The sequence below is a fragment of the Otolemur garnettii genome, unplaced genomic scaffold (assembly GCF_000181295.1).
Source record: "Otolemur garnettii isolate 467f Iridium unplaced genomic scaffold, OtoGar3 scaffold00107, whole genome shotgun sequence".
NCBI classification, from domain to species: domain Eukaryota; kingdom Metazoa; phylum Chordata; class Mammalia; order Primates; family Galagidae; genus Otolemur; species Otolemur garnettii.
Window position 1 is genome coordinate 1,166,059 of NW_003852502.1, and position 12,311 is coordinate 1,178,369.

The 12,311-nt window shown below is 39.3% G+C and overlaps 1 pseudogene; it reads right to left on the bottom strand.

Annotated features, from left to right (window-relative positions):
• Positions 1-480: 480 nt before the first annotated feature.
• LOC111727465 lies at positions 481-611 on the bottom strand (annotated as a pseudogene).
• Between the last annotated feature and the right edge of the window lie 11,700 nt (positions 612-12,311).

Sequence of the window (12,311 nt, forward strand, 5' to 3'; positions counted from 1 at the left end):
CCTCTACTGAATCCACCACGGACACTGCTTCCTTCCAGGAGATCTGTCGCTCCCCTGCCCTGCTAGACCCGAGAAGAGCCGCAGTGGGGGCGGGGGCAGCGCAGAGTCCAGAGAAGGCCCTAGTTTGTTTCCTGGAGCTGCAGGTGCCATAATGTCACACTGCCGCCCTCTGCCACCACTGAAACCTGAACAGACTTTGTTACACATTCTTATCCTTGTACCCAATGTTTTGTGTGAAGGCGTTCCTTCCTTTGAAAAACTAATGCTCATTTTACAGATGAAAAATATGCAATTGGGTAACTTGATAGTTACATAGCTTGCAAGTAAAGAGCTATGATTTAAAGCTCCCATTCTGATTAAAATGCCTTTATATTCAAGCCATTATACTGTGTTGTTCCATCCAGGTAATGTTACCGACCAAACTTCTCTGGGAAGTTTCTTCTTTTACAAAGGTTTCTTTCAGTTTTCTTTTTAAGGCTAATGGAGTCCCCCACTACCATAAATCATGCAGTCCAGTTTCCCACATTTGGGGAAATCCCAAGTGCAAAGGATGAGCCCTGCCCTGGGAAAACCAGCTTCGGGATCATGGTATCCCCCTGCCAGGTAAGCATTACAATGGTAACTTTCAGTCTATCAGAAAAACTGATTCCTGGAAAACCAAGCCCATCTTAAAATACCTAGAAATATCCAAGGCAATCTTAATGTCAATATTCTAAAAATAATTGAAAACTGTTTGCTTCTGCTCTCACAATGGCCCCTGTAGACATGATTTATGGGTCTTCAGACAGTGGTCTTGACAGATACTGAACAGGACATTTCTGTCTTTGGACCCTCACTGCCTAGCTCATTGTAGGTCATAAATATTTTATTTCAATTTATTTCCTGAATAGAATCAGATTAAGCTTTGACCAATCCCAGATGCTACCTTCTTCTTAGGAACACTGTATACACACACTGATATGTTGTTTTCCAAAATCCCTACATGGAATAAGATTTTTATTTCATATCTAAAGGAACTGAAATTCCTATAGATTAAGTTACAAAATATTACATAATAAAAACAGGCCAGAATTTGAACATGGGCTTCTTTAAGTCAATGTGCTGTGTTCTTTTTAATGTAAGTATTGTTTTATTATTGAAAAGGACACGGAAATACCTTAGGTCCTTACTTCTGAAAGGAAGGCACATTAATAGATCAAACTATTTCTCAATTTTTTCTAATAAATATGAAACACTGAATATTTAACATTCAAATGATATATTCAGAGAAATCTCAAAAATTAAAACAATCTTATGAAATGTTACTTGAATATTCCTACATCCTATGGATGAGCCCAAGTGGAAGACAGAAGGGCAGAACCATGCCTTGTGGGCTGACCTCTACCTATATACTCAGGCAGTGGGTTGGCCATGCAGCCTCAACACACCTGAATCTTTCCAGTCTTCATTCTCTCCATGAAACCAAAGAGTGAGCTGGAAATCTGGAATGCTTCAGAAGACGTGCTCTTCTCCCAGTGCTCCCTTTCCACCAGATTTTGTTTTCTGTGTGTTTAGGACTCCATGCCTTAAGGATAGTCATACTGACCCCCGACACCTCTGTGAGGCCCCCTTGTGCTGGTGTGTGCTTTGCCATAGACCAAGAACTGAAGGGCACACAGGCAGCCTGTTGGCAGCAAAGTGGGTCATCTGGGCCCTGGACACCAGCAAGTCCTGAATGGCGTGAGAGGGTCTGGGGTTGTGGAGGAAAGAGAATGGCCATGGGGTCTGCCAGACCCAAGTTTCACTTTACCAAATTGCTTTGAGACAGTGAGAAAGTGTCCTGGAGGGGTCTTCCTCTGACAAGGTGGACACTCAGTGACTATGGACTTGCCTGGTCCCCAGGCTCACCTGAAGGCAAGGAGTCCACAGGAGACAGTGTGAACACATTGCTGGGCCAGAACCGGCTCTTAGATGTTTTCCTCTGATCACATTTTCATTCTAGGCTGGGCATGGTGGCTCACTCCTGGAGTGCTAGCATTCTGGGAGGCCAAGGTGGGAGGATTTCTTGAGCTCAGAAGTTTTAGACAGCTTGAGCAAGAGGGAGACCCTAACTACTAAAAATTGAAAAACTAGTGACCTCATGCAGGCACCTGCAGTCCCAAGCTACTCAGGAGGCTGAGGCAGAAAGATTGCTTGAAGCCAGGAGTTTGTGAGCTAAATGGAGGCCACGGTACTCTAGTCCAGATGCCGGAGGGAGACTCTGTCTCCAAAGAAAAAAGGCCATCACAAGGAAGTAGCTTTTCCTAAAGGGAGAGATTGAAGTTTGAGGGACCATAATGAAAGAGGGCAAGAGTGTTGAGCTAACCTTCAGAAAACCAAAATAACAACAAACAAAACCAGAGGAATTTAACATCTAATGCCTCACAGGGAATCAAGAGCTATCAGCCAGGTGCTACGATACTGACAATAAAATCTTCACAAATTGGGTGCCCTGCCCACATTAATGCATTTTGCTCTCACCTTTTTGCCTCCTGATAATGACTCACTGTTCAGCTCGCCACATGAAGAGAATGTGGTCCTTTGCTTAGAGGAACAATAACAGAGAAGAGTCAGAGATACGACCTCTTAACCATTTCAGTGCAGTGAGATTGAGAATAGAAAGATCTTTTGGATTTGAGACTGTTACCTACATGGTGGGGGATGAATGCCCAAGGCCGATGGAACAGAAAGGAAAGAAAATAACTAAGGGATAGCAAGGCTCAAGTGAGATGGACAGGCCCTTGGAAAATCACTTACCATCTTTAAGCCAGTGTTGTTTTGTTTTTTTTAATGAGAATAATTTCTGTTACTTCAGTGTATTCTTGACATTAAGCTGTATAATATGTATGGCACCTAGAATTGTTCTTATCACATAGTGATTCAGAGAGGGACTGTGTTTGTATATTCCATAAATGTTAGTTTCCTTCTCACCAGTTAATATTTATTTTTTTTATTTGCTGGTTTATGGTGCTGGCATTTGCTTCTTTTTAAAGGTCAGGTTCTGTCTGCTACCAGACAGATTCTTATAATCTCACCACTCAAAGGAAACATAGAGCCAGATACTGTCTGTGGATTTGTGAATTTCCCTCTCAAGACACCATGTTTAGGAAAAAAGGGTCATTCGTTAGGAAGTATGAAGGCCCGAACTTCACCCAGTACAGGGTGCTTTTGGAAACTCACATACCTTATATCTGAATGTTTAAAATTCATACATTGAGCCAAAGAGCTAGTATATGAATTATGTTCTATCTTCTCATCTTAATATAATATGTGATATTTGCATGATAATACTTTTAAAGTACATTAAGCAATGACTTTATGTAACTAAAAGTAAGTAAAGTAACAAAAAAAAGACTTTAATTTTATTTCATGTATCTTGAGTATGTTATTGATGGGCCACTGACATTTTGATGAGTAATTAAATATACATCCATAATTCGTAATTTATTATACATTGGTTCCATAAAATCTATTTTTATTGCCTTCATTTCAATGAAATCACTAATTATACTGGTAAAATTGGAATTTCTACATAATTTAAGTTCTTTTGATTGTAACGCCTGATTAGGTGACCATAACTGAGTGAATGAAGTTTTTAGATTGTGTTTTTAAAATGCGTTTCAGTTTGGAGAAACTTGGCTCTGTTGAGACAGGAGCAACTAGATTTTTAAATAAAATTTTTAAACACATGCTTAAATTTGTAGTGAACAGAAAATTTTATATATTACACTCAAACATGATAATTTGGTAGCATATAATAAACTGTCATTAAGTAGATAATATTACAAGAATTTTAATTTTATCTTGTAACTTTCTATTATTTAGTCGTGAGTTTCATAAATACTTGAACATCTTTATACTTACATAAGCAGTGTCACATATTCTTTCTTTCTTTTTTTTTTTCTTTTTTGAGACAGAGCCTCAAGCTGTCCCCCTGGGTAGAGTGCTGTGGCATCACAGCTCACAGCAACCTACAACTCCTGGGCTCAAGCGAGTCTCCTGCCTCAGCCTCCCAAGTAGCTGGGACCACAGGCACCTACCACAACACCTGGCTATTTTTTGGTTGCAGCTGTCATTGTTGTTTGGTGGGCCCAGGCTGGATTCGAACCCGCCAGCTCAGGTATATGTGGCTGGTGCCTTAGCCACTTGAGCCACAGGTGCCGAGCCAGTATCACATATTCTTAACACATATTATCTAGATTATGAGTGTAGTTAACCAGTTTGATGGAAATGTTTTGGGTTGTGTGTGAAAACCCCACACTGTACCCTAGAAGTGCATTAATGTACATAGTTACCATTCAATAAAAAAAATAGGTTATGAGTATACATGCACACATAACCATTCATATAAACACATATACAATTTTAGAGTAATACAAATTATTTAGTTTCGCAGGCTATTTTTCAGTTGTTTTTCATATGTTTGTGAATACATCTGGAATAACAAATTAAAAAATGTAGAAAACTAATTAAATGGGTATTTACCATAACTAACTGTACAGAATCAATTTGGCTGAACTTTTATGTAGCAAAGTTGTGTTATTTTTTAGTTGCCCGGGACCACCAGGTTATAGACATGCTCTGAGCATGTCCAGATGAATGAACCCTGTAACCACGGGCATGACCCAGAGGGGCCTGAATTAAGGAGCAAACACTGCTGCTAGATCCAGAATTCCATCAAATCAAGCCCTGGCAGGATCCCATCACATCGCGCCCGGCATCATCTCATTACTCAGATCACATCCCATTACCCTGGTTTATAGTACACAAGCCCCCAGCTCAGACACGTTCCAGAATTTCTTCTTGCCTCCTTGCCAGTGGACTTGCAATAAAGCTTTTTCTTTTCTCAAAGGGTGGTGCCATGGCCTTGTCTTCTAAATACCATGTGGAAAACCACTGACTGGTACCAATGCTGGTGACCCAGACACGACTGAGGTCCGCTTGAGGCACTGTGGCCTCTCAGTGGGGTGCTGGCCCTCTTCATCAACCTGCAGGGCCAACCTAGACAGTTAGTCCAGAATCTAATGGTCCCTGCTTCCCTGACAAGGTGCTTCTGGCACTTTGGCAGCACTTTTTCTTTTGGGAAAAGAAACTGCTCTATGGGTAAGTAGCCTCATAAATATACACGTGCGTCCAAACCTGTGCTTGAGTCCCAACGCTTGAACTAGGAGTAGGAATGTGCACCAGAGTTCTCCTCTCTCTCTTGCCCAGGTAAGAGAGAGATTCTGTCTCAAACAAAACAAAACAACAACAACAAAATATCTGCAGAATTGCAGGTTCTAAAAAAATAAATAAATAAAACAACACAAACAAGACAAGACATGACAAAAACATGATGCAACTACTCATAAAAGCTTCCACAAGGGACCCGGTTTAGATTCAAAGACATAGAGAGATTGAAAGAAAAAAAAAAAATGAAACCGGTGTCACATGTAAATAGTAACTGAAAGAGAGACGAGGTGCCTGTGTGGACTGGAGACAAAATAGACATTAGGGTCTGTTCCAAACAGACAAGACTTTCACCAGAAATAAATTATTGATTAAAAGGGAATTATGTTAAGAGAAAATAATAATTACATATATATATAAATATATGCATGTAACAAGAGAGCTCTAAGATATACAAAATAAAAAGACAGAATTGCAGAAAGAAATGGATGATTTATAGTAATAGTTCAAGACTTCAATGCCCTGTTCTTTATAATAAATGTTTAGACAGAAGATGAATGAGGAAACAGAGGAATTTTACACACAACAACCAAAAAATACACATTCTTCTAAGTGCACAGAGAATATTTTCTAGGATAGACCACATGTTACACCAAAAAAATCTGAATACATTTTTATAAATCAAAATCATACAAAGAACAGTATCTTCTCACACTACACGGAAATAAACTAGTCTCAATAGTACCAAGTACGCTGTAAAATTCACAAATATATAGAAATCAAGCAACATATTCTTATACAGTAAATAAGTCAAAGAGGAAATCACAGAAAAGTTTAAAAATGCTTTGAGAGGAGTAGAAGCAAGAACCTAATCTATCAAGACTTTCCAGATGTAAGGAAAGCAGTGTTCAGAGAGAGACGTACAGCACGCAGTGCTTACATTAAACAAGATCAAATTGATCATCTAACTTCGCTCTGGGAGTATTTAGAAAAACAAGAGAAAATTAAACCCAGAACTAGCAGAATGGAGGAAATAATAAAGGTTTGAGAGGGGATACGTGGCATAGAGAGTAGAAAACAATCAAGAAAAATCAAGGAAATCAAATGTTACTTTTTTGAAAAGGACAACAAAACTGACAAACCTTTAGCTGTGACAAAAATAGAAACAAGCACTAATGACTAAACTCACAAATGAAAGTGAAGATATTACAGAACCTACAGGAACAAAAAAGGATCTGAGAGGATACCGTGAACAATTGCATACTAATAAATTAAGTAGTCTAAGTAACAGACACATTTCTAGAAACACACAAAGTACCAAAGTTGACTCAAGAGGAAATGGAAATCTGAAAGGATTTATTTAAAAAAAGAGATAGAGTGCAAGTCATAATTAAAAACTTCTAACAAAAAATTTTAGGACTGACAGCTTCACTAGTAATTTCTACCAAGAATTTAAAAAAGAATTAATACCAATCAGTCTCAATCTCTTCCCAAAAATAGGAGGAAACACCTCCTAACTTACTTTATGCTGATTTCACTTTATACTTTAAGCTGATTTCACCCACTACCAAAGGCCAAATGTTCATGGCTTTGCATTTGGAAAAGTTTTCTTAAATATGACAACAAGAATTATCATTTCATCCCGAAATTCCACTGCTAGACTACTTGGAAGGATATGAAACAGGTACTCAAACACGTATTTGTATGTAAACATTCATAGCAGGACTAATCCCAAAAACCAAAAGGTAGAAACAACGCAAATGTCCGTAAACAGGTGTATAGTGAACAAGATGTTTTGGTAATGGTGTATTTTTCAACTATGAAGAGGAATGAAACACTGACACAGGCCAGACAGGGAGGAGCTGTGAAAACAGTGTGCTAAGCGAAGCACACACACAAGGCTAGGTGGCTGCACGTGGATCCATTATGAGAAACACCCAGAACGGGAGATCCAGGACTAACTGGTCCCACAACACTGTGAATGTTCCTAGTGACACTGAATTGTACACTTCAAAAAGGTCAAAGTGACAGATTTTACATGATGCATGTTTTACTGTAATAAAAAATATAGGTAAGAAAAAACCACAATGCATCTCTCTGAGCTTGTCCCTTTTTCATTATAAAATAAAAGGAGAGGTGGCACCTGTGGCTCAAAGAAGTAGGGCGCCGTCCCCATATGCTGAAGGTGGCAGGTTCAAACCCAGCCTCGGTCAAAAAATAAATAAATAAATAAATAAACTGGGAGAAAGTATATTAATAGATCATTCCATACGTTTACCTTCCACCAATCTCTTACATTGCTTTACCTTAACAGAAAATTTGTAAGCTACCATTTCAAAGTATTTGTTACTTTTCAATATAAGCAAAACTCTCTTTTTTGCACTTTTGTTTGCATGGAATTAACATATTTTTGTATTCCTTAATTAAAATATTTCTTTATAGTATATAGATATGGAGGTCTAATGATTAAATGTGCAAACGTGACACCGCATGCTTATGTTGGCAGCACTGTACAAACAGCTCAGAGAGGTTTCATGACCTTGGTACATCGGTGTCTCATAGCTGTGTTTGTGTCAATGTGTGGGGGTTCTTACTGAGTGGCGTTCATTGCTGTTGAGAGCTTTTGTGCGTCATTGTGAGAATATCAGAGTTGAATTAGAGTAAATTTCTTGTTAAACTTGGCAAGAGTAGAAGTGAAATAAGGGAAATGTTAGTCCAAATATATGAGGATAATGTCATGAAGAAAATAGCCATGTACAAATGGATTAAATGTTTTCCTGGGGGAGGGTAAATGTCACTGATGAAGAGAGGTCAGGGTGGATGTAACAAGGAGAACTGATGAAACATGGCAAAAATTCATCTAACTGACTGTCAGGGTCATGGACTGACTGTGAGAAGCAGAGAAGACCAAGTAAACAAGGATAGAAAAACAGGAAAATCTTAACTGAAAAGCTTGGCCAACAACTCATGGCTCTTGCATCACGACAATGCACCAGCTCACACGCCACTGTCTGTGAGGGGGTGTTAGCCAGTAAACAAACAACTGTATTAGAATACTCTCCCTACTCATTTGATCTGCCCCCCACTGACTTTTTTCTTTATCCAAAGATAAATCAAATATTGAAAGGAAGACATTTTGATGACATTCAGGACGTCAAGGGTAAACTAGTTCCAAAATTGCCTTGAAGTGTGGACCAGGTGCTGCTGTTGGTGCATGGGTTCCCAAGGGGAGCACTACAAGGTGACTCAGCAACAAGGTATGGAGCATTTTCTCTGAGTTTGCAAACTTAATTGTCACATCTTTGTATATATTGTAGTATTATAAGTATGTATTGTAGTAAGTACTTAATTTAGGAGTTTAAATCAACAGCTATTGGAAACTATCTTATAAAGCTCTGCACAGTTCTCCAAGAAAACCACAAGACAAGATGAATGACACTTTTCCTTATTTGGTTTCATTAACTATGGGGCCGATATTTTGCAAGGCAATAATGAAAAGATTTATGCAGAACTTGCATATTATCTTATACCTGTGTGTGCCAGCTTTCTCGTGATTCTCAGCATTGCCCGACCAAGCATTTCTGCTAAGCCTGCGAACTGTAAAAAGTGATGGGTGTGGGTATGGATATTCCAGCTTACCAAAGGGTAAACGATATACTTATTTTTAAAATAGTTTCCATTCTAATCCCTGCTTTCAGTTACTTAGATCTTTCATTTAAAAGGCCTGTTTTTCTTGAAACTTTGCTTGTGTGGTCTGACCAAGTGTAAACTGTCTTCAGGGCAAGTGAGGAAGGAGAAACAAAATTACTTCAGCTCTTTCCAAGTAAGGAAAACATATACTTTGTATGCCTTTTATTTCACTCAAATGAAGAACAGGCACTGGATGCTTTATCAGCATTTTGAAAGTCTTTCAGCGTGCCTGTCCTGGAAGGCATGCAGATGGTGGCGGGGACGGGGGCTCTGAAGCACTGACGCAAATGTTGATGTCAGTAAAAATGTTGCCGCTTTTTGACTATAAGATTTTGGAACACTGTTTTTACCATTCTTGGCCTTAGTATTACGGGAAATAATACTACCCATGGGAAAGTGGTAGTAAAATACTAGTCTGAGAGCTTTAGAAGATAGTACTGATAATTGTGAATATCTCGTAAAGTTTTCGGCTATGAACACGAAGAATGTGCTGACTTCATACAACCACGGACAATATAATTTTAGTCTCACTCTTCCCCGTCACAAAGCCCAGTCTCCTATTTTCAGCAGCCACCACAGATATAACAGCTTTTGTTGGGGGTAAAATACACATCGTTTTCCAAGTGCCATAAGTTCCCAGAGTTTTATACCATCACCCATGTAAGACAAGGGTTAGCCCTTGGTGTCAACATTGACTCGTCTTCTGGTCAATTCATTTTCATTACTGCTAAGTTAATCTCCTCACCAGATCCCCAGGGGTGGGGCAGCTGTAGCCTCAATTTGAGTCTGCAAGTCTCTGAGTCACTTGGTTGGCTACAGTTTGATTTTCACTGTAGTTTTCTACTAAATCCCCATTCAAATTTCTACTAAATGGGATTCACCGCCATTGTCTGCCACTCACTCCAAGGAAGAGTCGATTCAGATACACAGATAGAAAAATGTGGTGAACTAGTCAGCCATCCAAGAAAAAGCTGTGAGCAAAATGATGTTCTCCTGAAGAGAGTAACCATGGCCAGGTTTTACGTGTAGAGAGTGGGCCCTGAAGGATGCCTGAACCTCTCTGACCTCGTCCCCTGGAGGACAGTTCCCACCTAGCCAGTTAGACTGAGCGTGACCACCTCAGGTCCTCCTGACACATACATGTCTATGCAGTATGAGTCATGGTCTTCCTGGGTGGCGCCAAGAGGAACTTCATAGCGTAACACTTAAAAAAAAAAAAAAAGCAGCTAAGTACAATTTTCAGCAAATTGTTTCTTCACAAAATTATTTAAATTCTTCATAGAAGTTGTTTGAGACACTACCACTGTCAGGAAAAAAAAATCCCCAAACAATTACGTTATTGAATTGAACCAAGTTTTAAGCATGAAATTTGCATTCATAGGGCAGAATCAATGAAAATAACAGATTTTAGTAAGAACATATTGCAAAATGCAAAAATTAAGTACTACCTGAATCAACTCCATGGATATAGCATCAGAAGGAATCTTTTTTTTTTTTTTTTTGCAGGTTTTGCTCAGGCTGGGTTAGAACCCACCACCTTTGATATATGGGGCTGGCACTCTACTCCTTTGAGCCACAGGCACCACCCCAGAGGAATCTTTACATTGGGAAAACATTGACACTGTCCAAGACAGTGTCCTACAAAGGAGCAGATAACAGGAAAACCCGGAAGCAAGAATCCTTAGTAATCTGGTTTGCAAACACTTGCTTCTTCCTTAGTTTTAAGATGTGAAGCATCTTCACAGATGCTTTTCTGTATACCGGAAATGGATGTAATGATTTTAAAAAATCTTCTTATTGGAACCACCTTTCCAAATATCATCAAGGAAATGACATATCTGTCGACATTTTAAGCGACAAATAAAGATTGTATATATTGAAGGAACACAATGTCATGATTGATATTCATACCCATCGTGTGATGATTGCTGCAATTAAATTAACACATACATCACTGCTCATGCTGTATCTTCAGCACTCAGCACGAGTCCATCTCGTAATCAGAATGTGCAGCCTTTACCAGCAGCATCTTCCTGCATCTCCAGCGTCCGGGCCCGGTAACCGCTACTCTACTCTCTGCTTGCCGGAGTTCCACATGTTTTCATTCCACATAAAGCAAGATCAGGTGGGATTTGCTTTCCTTCCCGTAACTTATTTCACTTAACATAGCTCCTCTAAGTTAAGCCAAGCTTCCATGAATGGCAGAAGTTCCTTCTTTTTATTGCTAAATAATAATACCGTTTCACACGCACACACCCCTCCCAGACACACATATAACACATTTTCCTTATTCATTCTTGAAGAGATGCTTAGGTTGTTTCCACATCTTGGCTTATGAATCATGTTGTACAGGGGTCTTCAAGATCAGTGATTCATTTATCTGGATGCCTAACCAGAAGTGGGATTGCGGGACCCCACGGTAGCTCTGTTTTTGATTTTTTGAGTGACCTCCATATTGTTTTCCTTATGGCTGTACCAATTTTTATTCCCACCAAAAGTGTATTATGTTTCCCTTTTCTCTGTATCCTTGCCAACACTTACCGCTTCTCGTTTTGATAATGGCCACTTAACGGGTGTAGGGAGATACATCACTGTAGTTTGGACTCCGTTTCTCTGGTGGGAGTGATGCAGAGTACCTTTCTGTACACCTCTTGGTCATTTGTACATCTTCCAGGGAAAAACATCTGTGCAGGCCCTTTCTCAATGTTTTTTGATGGGGTTATATGGGTTTTGTTGTTTTGTAGGTGCTATTTAGTTACATAGATTTCAACCCTGTATCAGACATTTGGTTTGCAAATATGTTCTCCCACTCTGCAGTTTGCTTTTTTATTTAATTGATTGTTTCCTTTGCTGTGCAGAAGCTTTATCATTTGCTATAGTCCACCCCCCCACTTTTTTTTTTTAATTTGTGCATTTTTTAAATCTTTTTTTCTTTGCAGTTTGACTGGGAACGGGGTTTGAACCCACCACCCTCGGCATATGGAGCCAGCGCCCTACCCGCTGAGCCACAGGCGCCGCCCTTATAGTCCCCCTTTTCATTTTTGTTTCTGGTTACCTGTGCTTTGGTCTCATATTCAAAAAGTTATTTGCAAGAACAGTGTCAAAGAGCTTTGCTCCTGTGCTTTCTCCCAGGAGTTGATAGTTTCAGATATTATATTAAAGCCTTTAATTGATTTTGAGTCAATTTAATTGATTTTGTACCTGATGTAAGACAATGGCCCAGTTTCATTATTTTGCATGTGGATAGACAATTTCCCCAAAACTATCTATTGAAAAGATTTTCCTTTCCTCATCTGATTTCCTGGAATCCTGGTCAGAGACTCGCTCATTATATGCGTGGTGGAGTTTGTCTATGTTTTCTGTTCTATGCCATCTGTCCATGTGTCTGTTTTTAGGCCAGTGCTGCAATGTTTGGTTATAATTCCTTTGTTATA